This window comes from Oryctolagus cuniculus, chromosome 3 (genome assembly GCF_051225735.1).
Source record: "Oryctolagus cuniculus isolate XC-2025 breed Fujian yellow rabbit chromosome 3, ASM5122573v1, whole genome shotgun sequence".
Taxonomy (NCBI): domain Eukaryota; kingdom Metazoa; phylum Chordata; class Mammalia; order Lagomorpha; family Leporidae; genus Oryctolagus; species Oryctolagus cuniculus.
Window position 1 is genome coordinate 160,669,045 of NC_142869.1, and position 16,911 is coordinate 160,685,955.

Consider the following 16,911-nt stretch of genomic DNA (forward strand, 5'->3'; position numbering starts at 1 on the left):
AAAATGAACATTTCATCCACATATATAATAAATTTTAAATAATCACAGATCATTAAAACTATAGTATAAAATTAATTATTTGTTTCACACAGGTATGAAGAATCAATATCATTAAAATATCTATACAGTTAAAGCAATCTACAGATTCAATACAATCCCTATCACAATACCAATGACATTCTTTACAGAACTAGAAAAAGCAATCCTAAAATTCATAAGAAATCACAAAAAACTCAGAAAGCCAAAGTGATCCTGAACAAAAAAAAAAAAAAACATCACAGTACTTGACTTCAAAGCATACTACAAAGCTCTAATAACTAAAATAGCACAGTACTTGCATAATAAAACAATACATAGATCAATGGAACAGAATAGAGACCAGAAGTTCATCCCTATAATATACAGCCAACTGATTTTTGGCAAAAGTGCTCAGACTACACAGTGAACTAAGAGTACTCTCTTCAACAAACAGTGCTGGCAAATCTGGATTTATATATGTAGAAGAATGAAATTAGATCCATATCTCTCATCTACAAAAATCAACTCAAGGTGGATCAGACTTAAATTTAAGACCTGAAACTATGAAGTTGCTGGAAGAAAATGTTGGAGAAACACTCTAAGACACTGCAGTAGTGGACGATTTCTTGGTTAAGACCACCAGAGCACAGGCAACAAAAGTAAAACTAAATAAATGGGACTATATCAAGCTCAAAATCTTTTGCACAGCAAGGGAAACCATAGAGTAAACAGACTCCCAACAGAATGGGAAAAATATTTGTAAATCACCTGACAAAGGATTAATATCCCAATATATCAGCAATTTTAAGAAAAAACAACAGAAAAACAACCAATCCAGTTGAGAAACAGACAAAAGTCTTTCCTAGACAGTTCTTGATAGAAGAAATGCAAATGGCTAATAAATACAGGAAAACACAATGTTCAATATCACCAGTCATCAGGGAACTTCAAGTCAAAACCATAATGAAGTATTACCTCACTTTGTCAGAATGGCTACTATTTGAAAGACAGGTGATGAGACACAGAGGGGAACACTTATATGCTGTTGGTGGGAATGTAAGTCAGTGCAGTCATTGTAGGAAACAATGTGTATACTTCTTAAAAAACTAGAGATAGAGTTGCCATATGATCCAGCAATCCCACTACATGATATATGTATCAAAGAGATATCTGCATGACCATGTTCAAAGCAGCACTGTTCACAATAGCCAAAACTTGCAAGGAACCAAGATGTCCATAATTAGATGAATAAAGAAAACATTGCATACAGAATGGAATATTATTCAGCTATAAAATAGAATGAAATTTACCATCTGCAGCAAAATGGATGCAACTGGAAGATATCATGTTGAGTGAAATAAGCCATACCCAGAAAGACAAATATCATGGATTCTCCCTTATGTGTGGAAGTTAAAATTAAAAAAAAAAAAAAACAAGAAAAAGAGAAACATCTATGTGCATCAGTATTGCTGCAAATATAGTTTTGTAATAATTTTTTATATCTTTAAATTTTTTCATACTACTTTTGACAAATCATAATTGTATATATGTATGGGATACAATATGATGGCTTAATATATTTTTACGTTGTAGAATGATTAAAGCAAGCTAATTAACATGTATATTGCCTCATTACCTATCTTTTTTTATGATTAGACATTTGAACTTTACTTTTATTTAGAGATGGGTACTTTCATTGACTACGGTCACCCAGCCTATTGTTCCTATTTGAAACTTTGTAGCCTTTCCCAACAATAATCTGAGTTCACTTTTCTCCACTTCCTCACTATTACTTGTTATCCTTCATCTTTCTGATAATCATCTGATGGTTGTGATATCTTACTGTGTTTTTTATTTACATTTCCAAAACCATTAGTGATATTGAGCCCATATATCCAATGGCATACTTAGTATCTGCACTGTTTGTCTACACAGCATCTGCCTAAAGTGTCAGTCCTAACCACCCCCTCACCTAGCCTGTTCTTTCCAGTCTTCTCTATTTAAATTAATAACTTTAAAAATCCAGAAATTAGCTTGAACAACCTTCTCACGTCCCTATAATAAGTCTATCAGCAAGTCTAGTCATCTCTATATCAAAACAGTTTGCAGGAAAGGACGTTTACCTTAGTGGTTAGAATGCCTGCTTCCAGCATTTTATTCAATGCCTAGCTCTAGATCCCGATTCCAGCTTCCTGCTAGTGTAGACCCTGGGAGGCAGCAGTGCTGACTCAAGTAGCTGGGTTCCTGCCACCGATGGGGAATCAATCCATTCCTCCCACAACTCCTGGCTTCAGCTTGGCCCAGCCCCAGCCATTTCAGGCATTTGGAGAATGAACCAGTGAAAGAAATTTATTCATTCATATTCTCTATCTCTCCCCCCTCAATATTTATTTAAAAAAGCCACTTCCCACATCCAGTCAGTTTTGCACATCTCCGCTACAACCTTTGTATAAGCCATCACCAACTTGCCCCAGTGAGTACAGTAGTTTCTCACCACTGTCCCCACTTTCAGTCTTGCCTTCCTGCCACAGGGCCTTTAAAACTGAAACCAGGCCATGCCATTACTGCACACACAACCTTCTGGGCTCAAACACCACATGTAGAATAAAACATAAGCCACTTACTAGCCTCCTGGTTTGGCCCTGGTCATCTTTCAGATCGTATTTCCTACTATCCTATCCTTTCCCTCTTTCACTGCTCTGTACCAAAATCACCATTATTATTCCCCAAACATGCCAATTAATTCCCCACCACAGGACTATTTGTTGACACATAGTGGGATTTTAATTAATTTTTATTGAACACATTATTGCAAGCTTAGCTGTTACCGTGAATTTAGTTAATTTGTACCATTTCACATACTCACCTCAAGCTTTCTTAGCATTATACCCAGAGAAGGGCAAAAATAGTATTATTTTCACTTTAATAACTGTGGGATATAAAAAAAAGTTTCTTTGTCAAATGAGAAACCTAAACCAAGGAGTGGCTGTCTCAACTTAAGGCACCCAGAGAGCATGTCTTAGAAAAAGTCCCATAATCTAAAATTCATTTGATCACCTTTGCAGAGATACATCAGATCTGAACTTCAAGTTTCTATTGTGGTTCTGCTGCTTCTGTAATTGAATTTTGTTATATTTGGGCCAATATAATATCCATCTTGTTACCAGAAAGAGTCATATTCTGATTAGCTGTCACCACTTTCTGCCATCCCCTACCCAATATCTTGAATAATGCTAAAATCTAGATGCCAGTCTTAGTTTTTTCCACCACATTGTACTATCCATAGTTGTTTGTTTTTTTGTTTTTTTTTTTTTTTTTTTTGACAGGCAGAGTGGACAGTGAGAGAGACAGAGAGAAAGGTCTTCCTTTGCCGTTGGTTCACCCTCCAATGGCCTGTGTGGCCGGCGTGCTGCGGCCGGCGCACCGCGCTGATCCGATGGCAGGAGCCAGGAGCCAGGTGCTTTTCCTGGTCTCCCATGGGATGCAGGGCCCAAGCACCTGGGCCATCCTCCACTGCACTCCCTGGCCACAGCAGAGAGCTGGCCTGGAAGAGGGGCAACCGGGACAGAATCCAGCGCCCCGACTGGGATTAGAACCCGGTGTGCCGGCGCCGCTAGGCGGAGGATTAGCCTAGTGAGCTGCGGCGCCGGCCTCATAGTTGTCTTAAGAAACCATTTCCTCTTCCAAAATGTGCAGTACTTCACACATCCATCTCACAATTATTAACTGAAATCTTATTTGATACCAGGCATTATTCTGTCCCTGGTGATAATGAAATATATAGCAATAGTTTGACCTATGTCTATATTACCAGAAGTCCCTTATGTTCCTTGGAAGAAAATTGCTATATAAATCTAAATATTTTATAATCTTTAACTTACTTGACATGTTCCTCAAGCTTCCACCTAAACTTCTGCTCTCTATTTTCCTTTTAACTACCTACTATATTTTCATTGCATACTGCAATAGCTCAGTAAATAGTATTGATTAGCATCTCCCTTTATGTCCCTTCACCTACATTCTTTAATTTTGTATTCACCAAACTGTTTCAACCTCAAATTTAATTCTGATTAATTTAAGAAAACAAACAATGGCTTCAGATAGTAAAATGAGCCCCCCTGCTCTTCCCCACTGCCAAAAAAACCAATGTAGCCTGTGGTGAGCACTTTATGTGCAGTGCTAAGGGAGATGAACTGAACAGGCCCACCAGTTCTCAAGAACTATCTTTGGGGTAAATATACATAAATATACCATATGTATAGTAATTACTACATATAGAGAATCATGAAATGAAGAAGTCTCCCATAGTTGAGAGATCCAAGAAGGGATTTTTTGGAGGTGGCATGGGTGTTAGGTTGTATATGATTTTATGTAGCTATCCTCAGTGATTCAAAAAATTTGCAATATCATACAATAAAAGATGATTATGTGTTGATAAACAGCATTATTAATTCTAAAAAAAAGTGAGACAGTAATAGAGCATCCAGACTGAGAGGCAAGTATGAAGAAAGAGAATGAGAGGAAGGGGCCTAAATGGTAGTCCCCCTAGCCCATGGCAGCAAATGTTAGGAGTAACTGTACATCCTGAAATCCCATTCAGCTTGCAGATAAGTGTAAGGTGTCCAGCATGTAACAAATCTTCCCAAGCAGACGAATCAATTAATTCACAGGCTTTTATTGGGGTTCCACTCCCGGGCGAGGTTCCCCGGTCCCAACAGAGCAACAGAGCGGGGTCCGGGGTAGTCGCGTGTCAGAGATTGGGAGGGCTCCTTTTATAGATTCAGGGCATGGGGGTTAAAGGTTGAGGCGGGTCTGATCCTCATTGGTTGACCTTTAGGCACCTGTGGGGACCTTGACAAGGACTTTCTTCCCTGGAAGTAGGCCTCTCCATTCCCGGAAGTGTAGGCCTTCCCTCCTTGCGGATCCCAAAGCTATCACCATCTGTGTTACAGCCAAACTCTCCACCCTCCACCTTTTCGGACCCTCCTGAGTTCCTGGGATCCCACAGCTAGCCAGGAACCTCCCGCCCCGATATGTGCATTCTTCCGCCCTGTCCCACCCCATGTCCTGCCTCTCCCCGCCGCCATTGCTGGAAGCCAGGTAGCCACGTGGCCCAACCACCAGTGTCAAGCTCCCCACCCCCATCCTAATGGGATTCACTGCTCCTGCTTCCCTGGCCGCCCTCCGGCAAAGTTTTAAAAGGACCTGTTCCTGACACGTAGCTGTCTAGCCTCCTCTTCTGGTTTCCTTTCTTTGAATCTAAGATCACTACCTTTGAAAATATTGCTTTACAACTTGCTGAGCTTATTTTTGCAATTTATTTTAACAGGTTTCCGGGTAATCAGTACTCAGTGAAACAGCAATGGGTAATTAGTACTTGTTTTAGATGAATGCAATTTTAATTTTAATTGAATTCAAGTAGAGATATATCAGCATCTTAAGTCATTTAGGTGTAACTGCTAATTTATTGTAAACTCTTGTATACTCAGCATGTTAAATTTGTGTTAAAAATGTTATAGAAATGTGCATTTGGTAAGGAAGGTTAAAAGGAAAGTTATTTTGAATAAAGAAAGGACAAAGTTTGTAAGATTGACTTCATCCTGATGGCTAGTTTACTCTAGACTGGAATGGAAATGATGGAATACTTCAAGTAAGTTGAAGAGGGTGTGTGGAAGTCACAGAAGGTTATGAAAGAAATCTTGGATCTTAATGAGAAAGCCACAGAGGCCTAAAGAGTTAAATGTTCTGTAAAATCCTACAGGTGCTTTCAAAAATGCTATGTGAAGTAAGCACGTGCCTCTTGTTGAGTTTATAATAAGTTTATAATTTTAAACGAGGCAACTTAAAGTCTTTTGTCATCCACAGATTTATATATCAGATTTGCTGCTCATAAAACTAATGTGTTGTTGATTCTGTGCTTAGCTGTCCTCCTATAGGTTCTGATGGACTTTTTCCAGCCACATCTATTGTATTCAGTACTTTGGGATGGTGCTGTAAACAGATGAAGCCAATAATGTATTATAGGTACCAACTGAATGTATGGTTAGCTGAACTTACTAAGAGCAGAAAGTAATTCAAATCAATTGGTAAATTAAAAAAGTATAAAAAGCTAGTATTGACACTGCTATATTTGTTATCTAATGATTGAAACTGCTTTCTAAATTTTCATTTGATATTACTATTGTCAGTAAGTGATCTAGGACTTGAGCACCCCTTTGACTTGCATTCTCTGGTCTGCATTAACAAAAACCAGGAGGAAAAGAAAGCTAGGCATCAGAAGCAATGGGTGGCAGGCCTATTAAAGGCTGCTCTGTACAGTGATCTGCCCTCAAGGAGACCCAACAGGCCAGTCCACTGCAGTGGCTTGCAATGTGGTAAGCCTGGGCTTCAGCAGAAGTCAGCTTGTGAAGAGCCCTGGCAGCTCTGCCAGGCAAGAGTTGGATCACTGGAAATGGAACTGCCCTGGAGTCGAAGGACTTCAGGTCAGAGCCACGGATCTTATTGGTTCTAAGCTGAAAAGCCCTTCACTCAGCACAGCTTCCAAAGTGACCACTGCTGCTGAGAGGAGACGGCCAAGTAGGGTCAGCAACACTGCAGGCAGAACTGTAAATTTCCTGTTAGAGATGCCACCTGCTTTACCTAGCCAGCTCTCCTCCCAGGCCAGGTAGGTAATGGAAGTCAACAGGGTGCCTTCCCCAAGGAGGATCACACCTCCCTTAGGATGTACCCTATGTGAAGAGATAGGTCTGGGCCTCTTAACTTACAAAGCCTAAAGCCCACCAAATTATTATCAAGCCCCTTCTGTCAGGTTCTATTTGCCTCTCAATCAGCAAACTTAGTTGTGGCTTAGACAGCACCTTTCTTGAGTTCTCTAATAATGACTCTATCCTTTGTTCTAGACCCTGTCTAGCCTACTTGGGTCTCATTCCTTTGTAATAATAACCTCTACTGTAACATCAATGGCTCTACTCCCAACCTGTGTGTACTGATGGTCCTCTCCTCCACCTAATTTGTATGATTATTCAGAATTTCTCTACAGACAAACCCCTCTACCTGCAAAAGTTGAGTGGCCTTTCTCCTGGTCTTGGCTGGGATCAGATTTAAATCACATCCATCAAACAATCCTCACAAGGGTCCAAGGACCCCCCCATTTCCTCTCCTCTATGAAATCCTTTCATTACCTGGTTAATGCCACTCTTAGGATCATTGGTTGCTATTCTCACCCTGACTTGTACACTACAGTGTCCGTTTAAGCATTTACAGCAGGTGATAATGGAATGAACCAAGGCCTTCAGAAACAAGGCAGTCAACCAGATGCTTCTCCATCCATACATGCCTTTCCCTGTGGAGCCCCAAGATACCCCCAAGCAGGCCCCTGTAGACGACATCCCCAGTCAGCAGGAAGTAGCCAGAGAGACTCATCGTCGCCCCCTTTCCTATCATCAAAAGGTCGGGATGGTAGCTTTGGGCCCCACAAGGAGGGAAGGCCTACACTTCCGGGAATGGAGAGGCCTACTTCCGGGGAAGAAAGTCCTTGTCAAGGTCCCCACAGGTGCCTAAAGGTCAACCAATGAGGATCAGACCTGCCTCCACCTTTAACTCCCATGCCCTGAATCTATAAAAGGAGCTCTCCCAATCTCTGACGCGCGACTTCCCCGGCCCCCTGCTCTGTTGCTGTGTTGGGACCGGGAAACCTCGCCCGGGAGTGGAACCCCAATAAAAGCCTGTGAATTAATTGATTCACCTGCCTGGGAAGATTCGTTATGCGCCGGACACCTTACAATAAGATGTTTGATATTAATTATGACAGCCAAACAATATGGAGTCACCCTTCCAGGTTGACAAATATCTAAGTGGCATTGGCAGTATCAAGACAGGTATCTCTTCCTCAAAATGAAAGAAAAGTATCGCGAGTCCAGGTGAAAGACATTCATCCAGGATAGCATGAAATCATGGCATGGGCAGTTGCACCTATGGCTGGAGAACAACAGGAGACAGACTAAGTCTCCAAGGGTTTCAATGCACAGTAACAGAAAGGTGCCTTATTTGAGAAGGAGAAGAAAAGCAACTCCCAGACAGCATGGCATAACTTTAAAACCTGAGAGAGAAGATGGGCAGGAGGTTCTCACTAGACTTTCAGCCTGGTAGATAGAGAGCCCACCACAGCAAAGATTATTTAATATTCTCGGTACTAAGCAGGGTGTAGAAAAAAATACTGTGAGATTTTTGGCTTTCTCCCATCTCTTCTACAAAAGATATCCATCCTTCCAGGAGCTACTTCCCCAGACTCTTCTTTCCTGTTTACCCCCAAATTATAATTAGAGGTTTAAATATAAGCAAAAGTAGGTATTCTGAATTCAAGTTCTCTCCTCAAAGCACACCAAAACAGTAAAAAGCTAGCACTACTTATGTCTAAATTTGACTCTAAAATATACCTAGAAATTAGATGAGAATTTTTTGCTTTAAAACAAAGAAAACAAGAAAAGCAGCTATATGGCTTAGCAGAGGGCTGTGTTAGGGGTCAGGATATTTTAAAGGCAGTTGAATACTGTTTTGTGAGTCACCAGTCCATGGGACCAGCTCCTTAGAGCCATGATTCCTTCTGTCACCATGATATGTCATCACACACCAAAGGGTAGCTCTTTTCATGGGAAATGTTTAGTTCAGGGCCACATGTTCCCATGCAGATGGTCAGGTGAGATTGTGTTGACTCAGGTCAAATGTTCCTAGCATAGCCTGAGTCTATGATTGGCTACAGAACATTTGCGAACCTACAGAAATTTCAAGAATGCTTGCATCTTTTCTGGAGAGTATCTTCATTACTTTTTGTTTTGCTTTTTCAAAGAAACACATTACCTTCAAAATGATAAAGATCAGGGTCAAGAGTTGTGGCACAGGGTGGGTTAAACCACAGCCTGCAGTGCTGGCATTCCATATGGGGGCTGGCTTGTGTCCCAGCTGTTCCACTTGCAATCCAGCTCCCTGCTAATGTGCCTGGTAAAGAAGCGGAAAATGGCCAAAATGGCCAAATTGCTTGGGCCTCGGCACCCATATGGGAGACCTGGAAGAAGCTCCAAGCTCTGGCTTGGCCCAGCCACAGTCATTGTGACCTTTTGGGGAGTTGACCCAACAGATGGATGGTTCCTTCTGAGGGCTATGAGGTCAGCATCTGTCTTTATGTTCTCATGGATTTCTCCCTATGTGTATGCCTGTCTACATATCTCTCATTTCTATAACACCAGTTAATTAGAACTCTTTCCTACTCCAAGATGATCTTATCCCAGCCAATCATATTCACAACAATGCTATTTCCAGATAATGTCATATTCTGGTGTACTGGGTCCACAGCTTAACCAGTAACAGAAAGTATAGGAAAAGGGTGTAATACATCTGTTCTTTCATCCCAAGAATATACCACCTCCCTTCAAAAAGGCAGAGAGTCTATAATCCTGGGAGGATAGTGTAACATCCATATCCCAAGATGAATATAATGAGATGAATATGTCATGATAGGCGAAGTAATTTAATATGCGAATTAAATGACTAAATGCACGTAAAAGTCACAGATCAGTGCCTGGCACGTAGCATATGTTAGGTAATCATCATCATTAATGCACATTCACCAGTGGTCCCCTCTCACTCACAACTGAACCTGAGATGTTCAGAATTTCCCTGTGCTTTTATTTTTCTCCTTCATAGTCACAAGTTGCAATCTTCTCAGGAGCTAGTAGCAAGAAATCCCATATATTTAATGGGTACTTTTAACCCCAAGGATAACCCCGTTACAGTTATGCAAGTGGAAGTATCACATGGTTCATGACATAAAACTTAGCTGCAAAAACAGACGTCAGGAAAAGGTTGCAAACCCCTTCTTTTTCCATGACCCATGTTAAGTATTTTGATACCTAAGAAAGGCAAATACTGCCATGCTTTCTTCCCTTTTCCTAACTTGGTAAGAATAAAAAATGATTCACTTTGACAAAAATTCTCTTACCTACTCCTCTAGAGGACTGGTATAGTCTTTTTATGTTGCCAAATACACTTGTTCTTTTAACTTTCTATTGCAGTTGTCTCATTGTGAGCTTTTGTATACTCTCTTTGAAAATGTATCTTCCATTCTCAACCTGCTGTTGTAGTTCAGGGGTGAATAGCTGATAAAAGCAATCATTTTGCTCCTTAACAAAACCATGTTTCTATCTAAATATTTCATTCCTTTTGATCACATTTCCTAGATGCATGTTAAATTAGAAACTTTATATTCATTTGGTTAAGCAATAGACCTATTAACATAATTCAACTTAATTAAATTTCCACCATTTCTTGGGAAATTCGTCATCAAAGATACAAGGAAAAATAAAGCAAGAGTGCAATTTCAAGAACTGATAACTATAGGAACTAATAGTATCAGGAACTGATAGTGACAACCAATAGCTATCATACTGTTAAAATACAGCTAACGTGTACCTGTTATAATACTTAATATCTGGTTGTAATAAACTGGAATATAAGGACAAAAGAAACATGAAGATTATACATCTAGCAAAGTGGCAAAGTCTAACTGCACAGCTAAGTCTCTATTTTATTATACTGACTTATTATTAAGAATTTACTATTAATGGACAGGCAGAGTCCTAGGCACTGTGAAGAAAAGGGTATTTAAAAAACAACCATAATCAATATCTACATAAAGCTCAGAATCTTATCAAGAAAGCACAACGGTCAATTTTTTAAAATCTTTTAAGTTTAAAAATACATGTGAGGCCGGCACCGCAGCTCACTAGGCTAATCCTCCGCCTTGCAGCGCCGGCACACCGGGTTCTAGTCCCTGTCGGGGCGCCGGATTCTATCCTGGTTGCCCCTCTTCCAGGCCAGCTCTCTGCTGTGGCCAGGGAGTGCAGTGGAGGATGGCCCAAGTGCTTGGGCCCTGCACCCCATGGGAGACCAGGAGAAGCACCTGGCTCCTGCCATTGGATCAGCGCAGTGCGCCAGCTGCACAGGCCATTGGAGGGTGAACCAATGGCAAAGGAAGACCTTTCTCTCTGTCTCTCTCTCTCACTTTCCACTCTGTCAAAAAAAAAAAAAAATACCAGTTAAGATAACCACTCCCACCTCACGGTACCTGGATTGGGCACACAGTTCTGGCTCATGACGGAAACTTCCTGCTAATACTGATCCTGGGAGGCAATAATGGTGACTGAGGAAGTTGTCCTGCCACTCATGTGAGAGACCGCCATCAAGTTCCTGGCTCCCAGCTTTGGTCCTCTGTCTCTTATGATCACTTAGGGAATAAACCAGCAAATGGAAGGCCTGCTTCTCAGATAAACATATATATATAACTACAGTATAGAAAGAACAAAAATGAGTTTATATGATAGTCTCTAAAAGGCAAGTGACTTAGGTCTGAGAGGAAGCTGGGGAATGATTTCCAGTAAAAACGATGTTGAACCAGAATAAAGGAGATTTTTTTTTCTCATGCCAAGGGTCATTACCACTTCTGGAAAGAGGAAGTAGATATATTTTTTCTACTATTCATGCAAACTACAAGGGCAATTAATAAACATTATATAATAAATATCAAAAATCTCTGGAAGATAAAGGAAAAAAAAGCAACCTGACCAGGGACCAAAGGACAGAAGGAATTGTAGGTCAATGAGTTCCTTGTATTTTTTTTTTGACCTCACATATTCTAGACATGGAGCTGGAGAAGTTTTTAATTGAAAAACATCGATGAGTGTTTCTAATAAGGAAATAGGCATTTAGCCTACAGGTTAAGACTCCCACATTCCACATCAAATATCAGGTCTCTTTTGCCAAAGAATGAAAAGGAAAAATGTAGCAATATAGAAAACTTTTGGCAGTAACCATTGTACTCTAACCAAACACTACAGACTATAGACATCCCCTTACCCACACCAACAAAGGCTGGCTGGGACCGGCAGTCTCATACTCTCAGAGGGCTGTAACAAGTGCCTCCAAACCCTGCCAAGACAGAATCAGAAAAGGTCAAACAAGGAGATGGAATTCATCTCTGCAATCAATAATTAGTCTTTGCCTGGACAGCACAAAGTAGAACATGAAGAGAGCCTAGACTTCCACACAACCTTGCAGTAGGAGATGCCCTTCTTCTCAGCAGGGATGAAGTTGAGGAAGCTGTGTGATTACCCAAAGATAAGGAGGCAAGTCTACTACAGTGTAAATACACACTGCTTGCAGAGCAAAACTCACCCGTTTTCCTGCTATTAACAAAAAGCCCCACACACGTCAATGGAGACTGTATGGGAAGGAAATTTCAATTTCTACTTGCATTTGTAAGGTGGCATTCTTCCCTTTTGGAGTGAAGTTAAAGAAAAGATTTAAATTAGATTCAGAATCTCAGACTATAATTGGAAAATATCTACATTCCAACAGAAAGTCACTTGTTATGCTAAAAGCAAAATTACAAACTAAGTGAAAAAGACAATCAGCAGACCCGACCCCCAAAGCAATATGACATACGAAAAAAGTATCTGACAAAGTTTTTTTGTGTCCATGACAAAGAAACTTCAACAAGTAGTTAAACATTTTTGTAACAAATGCAAAAAATAGAAAGCTTCATGAGAGAAATATAAATGGTGAATGAATAAAATATATCAGAAATACCAAGAGTGATTTTAGAACAGAAAAATCAAATAACTACACTAAAAAGGTCACTGAATGGGCTCACTAGGGCAGTATAGGAGACAGAGGAAAAAAAAATCAGTGAATTCGCAGCTGGGAAATCTTAAATGATACAATCTGAAAAACAGAAAATACAGTGAAGAAAATGAACTGACATTTGAAAAACTGTTGAATTATAACAAAATATCTAATGTGTTCATGTCTTCAGAGTCCAAGCTGGAGATGTGAAAGGGGGCAGGGCTACAAGAAGTACTAGCAGAAATACAAAATTAAAGCTTCTCATTTTTGATAATGAATACATGCCTACAAATTACGAAGTTCAGTGAACCCCAGACAGGGTAAGCTTACAGAAAGCCATCACAATTAAACTTTCATAACATCTGGAAACAAAAAAAATATTCAACACAACCAGAGGAAAATGATAAAAAATAATTCAAATAACAGGTTACTCATCAAATACTTAGACATCAGAGGAAGTGGCCCAAACTTTTTCAAGAGCTGAAAGACAAGACATGTCAATCCAGAATATTACATCCAGGGAGATAATTATTATATTTATTTATTTCAAACTCAGAGATACAGGGACAGGTGCAGAGAAGGGGTAGATCTTCCATGTACTCCCCAGATGGCTGAAAGAGCCAGCACCACCAGACCAAAGCCAGGAACTTCATCCAGGCCTCCCATGCGAGTGGCAGGGGCCCAGGCACTTGAGTTACTCTCAGCAGCTTTTCCAGGCCATAGGCAGAGAGGTTGATCAGAAGTGGAGCAGCTGGGACACAAACCAGAAACCAGATGGGATATCAGCCTCTCAGGTAGCAACTTTAACTACCATGTAACAACACTGGACCCAGGATGACAACTCTATTTCTTTTTCTTTTTTTGGGAGCGGGGTGGGGCATCCCTGTCTGGTACCAGTTCTCAGTGGGAATGCTTCCAACATTCCCCCATTCAATAGGATGCTGGCCGTGGGTTTTTCATAAGTTGCTTTGATTGTATTGAGGAATGCTCCTTCTATACCCAATTTGCTTAGAGTTTTCATCATGAAAGGGTGTTGAATTTTATCGAATGCTTTCTCTGCATCTACTGAGATAGCCATATGTTTTTTCTTCTGCAGTCTGTTAATGTGGTGAATCACATTGATTGATTTGCGAATGTTGAACCATTCCTGCATACCAGGGATAAATCCCACTTGGTCTGGGTGGATGATCTTTCTGATGTGTTGTTGCATTTTATTGGCCAGAATTTTATTGAGGATTTTTACATCTATGTTCATCAGGGATATTGGTCTGTAATTTTCTTTCAATGCTGCATCTTTTTCCGGCTTAGGAATTAAGGTGATGCTGCCTTCATAGAAAGAATTTGGGAGGATTCCTTCTTTTTCAATTGTTCTGAATAGTTTGAGAAGAATTGGAGTTAGTTCTTTTTAAATGTCTGGTAGAATTCAGCAGTGAATCCATCTGGTCCTGGGCTTTTCTTTGTTGGGAGGGCCTTTATTACTCTTTCAATTTCAGTCTCAGTTATGGGTCTGTTTAGGTTTTCTATGTCTTCATGGTTCAATTTCGGTAGATTGCATGTGTCCAGGAAACTATCCATTTCTGATAGGTTTCCCTGTTTGCTGGCATACAACTCTTTGTAGTAATTTCTGATGATTCTTTTTATTTCTGTGGTGTCTGTTGTTATGTTTCCTTTTTCATCTCTGATTTTATTGATTTGGGTCTTTCTCTTCTTTTTAGTTAGTTGGGCCAATGGTGTGTCAATTTTATTCATTTTATCAAAAAAACAGCTCTTTGTTGGGCTGATTTTTTGTAATGTTTTTTGGATTCAATCCTATTGATTTCTTCTCTGATTTTAATTATTTCTCTTCTCCTACTAGGTTTGGGTCTGGTTTGCTGCAGTTTTTCTAGATCCTTGAGATGCATTGAAAGCTCATTTATTTGGTGCCTTTCCAATTTCAATTTCTTGATGTAGGCACCTATTGCTATAAACATTCCTCTCAACACTGCTTTTACTGTATCCCATAAGTTTTGATATGTTGTGCTGTTATCCTCATTTACTTCCAGAAAGTTTTTGATTTCTCTTTTAATTTCTTCTATGACCCATTGTTCATTCAGGAGCATGTTGTTCAATCTCCATGTGTTTGTGTATGCTCTAGGGATTCCTGAGTTGCTAATTTCCAACTTCATTCCTTTATGGTCTGAGAAGCTGCATGGTATGATTCTAATTCTTTTAAATTTGCTGAGACTTGCTTCATGGCCTAGTATGTGGTCAATCCTAGAGAAGGTTCCATGTACTGCTGAGAAGAATGTAAATTCTTTAAAAGTAGGATTGAAAGTTCTGAAGATATCTGTTAGATCCATTTGGGCAATAGTGTCGATTAAATCTGCTGTTTCCTTGTTGATCTTCTGTCTGGTTGGTCTATTTCTGAGAGTAGAGTATTGAAGTCCCCCAGTACTATTTTATTGGAATCTAAGTCTCCCTTTAAGTCCCTTAACATATCTTTTAAATAAACCAGTGCCCTGTAATTAGGTGCATATACATTTATTATAGTTACATCTTCCTGTTGAATTGATCCCTTAATCATTATATAGTGCCCCTCTGTCTCTCAACAGTTTTTGTATGAAAGTTTATTTTGTCTGATATTAATATGGCTACACCAACTTTTTTTAGGTTTCTGTTGGCATGGTATATCTTTTTCCACCCTTTCACTTTCAGTCTGCATGCATCTTTGTTGGAAAGATGTGTTTCTTGCAGGCAGCAAATAGATGGGTTTTGTTCCTTAATCCATTCAGCCAGTCTATGTCTTTTAACTGGAGTTGAGGCCATTAACGTTCAATGTGACTATTGATAAGTAGTAACTTTGCCCTGCCATTTTTCCAAAGATACTTTCTAGTAATTCTTTGAGCTTTCTGTGATCTTTTACTGGGAGTTTTTCTTCTTTTACTTTCTTTCATATTGATGACCCTGTTTCTGTGTTTCTGTGTGTAACACATCTTTAAGCATCTTTTACAGGGCTGGACGAGTGGTGACAAATTCAATTTCTGTTTGCTATGAAAAGTCTTTATTTCACCTTCATTCACAAATGAGAGCTTAGCAGCATATAATATTCTGGGCTGGCAGTTCTTCTCTCTTAGTACCTGGGCTATGTCTTGCCATTCCCTCCTAGCCTGTAGGGTTTCTGATGAGAAGTCTGCTGTGAGTCTAATTGGAGATCCTCTGAGAGTAATCTGATGTTTCTCTCTTGCACATTTTAGGATCTTTTCTTTCTGTTTCACTGTGGTGAGTTCGATTACAACGTTTTCTGGTGAGGATCTCTTTTGGTCTTGTTTATTAGGGGTTCTATAAGCTTCCTGTACTAGGATGTCTCTGTTCTCCAAACCCAGGAAGTTCTCTGCTAGTATCTCACTAAGAAGGCCTTCTAATCCTTTCTCTCTCACCATGCCTTCAGGAACTCCTAGAACCCGAATGTTGGTTTTTTTAATAGTATCCTGTAGATTCCTGACAATATTTTTTAGATTTCTAATTTCCTCTTTTTCTTTAGTTTCACTGTATACTTTCCTGTGCTCTGTCTTCTAAGTCCGATATTCTCTTCTGTTTCACTTATTCCGTTTTTAAGCTCTCTAATGTGTTTGTCATTTGATCTACTGAATTCTTCATTTCATTATGATTTCTCTTCACTATCACCATTTCATGTTCGACTAGTTGCTTCATTTCATTTTGATTGCTCCTTAATATTTCATTTTTACAAGAGAGATTTCTATCCTGTCCAGTAAGGATTTCTGTAGTTCAAAAATTTGTTTTTAAGAACTTCTTAATGTTCTTATCAATTTTTTGAGATCCGTTTCTTGCATTTCTTTATTTCATCATCTTCATAATCTTGAATTGGGATGTCTTGTTCGTTTGGGGGCATCATAGTGTCTTCCTTGCTCTTGTTTCCTTGGTTTCTGCGTTTGTTGCTTGGCATTGTGGAGATATCCTTTGGTTTCTTCACTGTGGTGTTTTTTCTCGTTATACTATGACTCTAGATTAAGTGGACTCTCTGCTTTTGATGGATCCTTAGAAGCATGTGATGGGTGTGGCCAGAGAGCTCTGTTTGGTTCTTCAGGGTTAAGGGTGTGCCACAGGTGACTCACCCAGGTTGTTCTCTCTCTCCGACAACTCTAATTATTGATCCTAGCAACTCAATATGTTGATTCCAAAATTAATATATGGTACCATTTACAATTGTTTATAATCAAA

The 16,911-nt window shown here is 39.7% G+C and overlaps 1 protein-coding gene across 8 annotated transcripts in view; it reads right to left on the reverse strand.

The window, feature by feature from the left end:
• LOC149127575 (uncharacterized) overlaps positions 1–16,911 on the reverse strand; it is a 291,161-nt gene that overhangs the window by 216,568 nt on the left and 57,682 nt on the right. The window contains exon 3 of one of the 8 annotated variants that reach the window (XR_016231766.1): positions 11,926–11,997. The exons of the other annotated variants lie outside the window; for them this stretch is intronic. The gene's annotated coding sequence lies outside the window, so the exon portion shown is untranslated. The remainder of the gene's footprint in view (positions 1–11,925; positions 11,998–16,911) is intronic. 8 annotated transcript variants of the gene reach the window in all.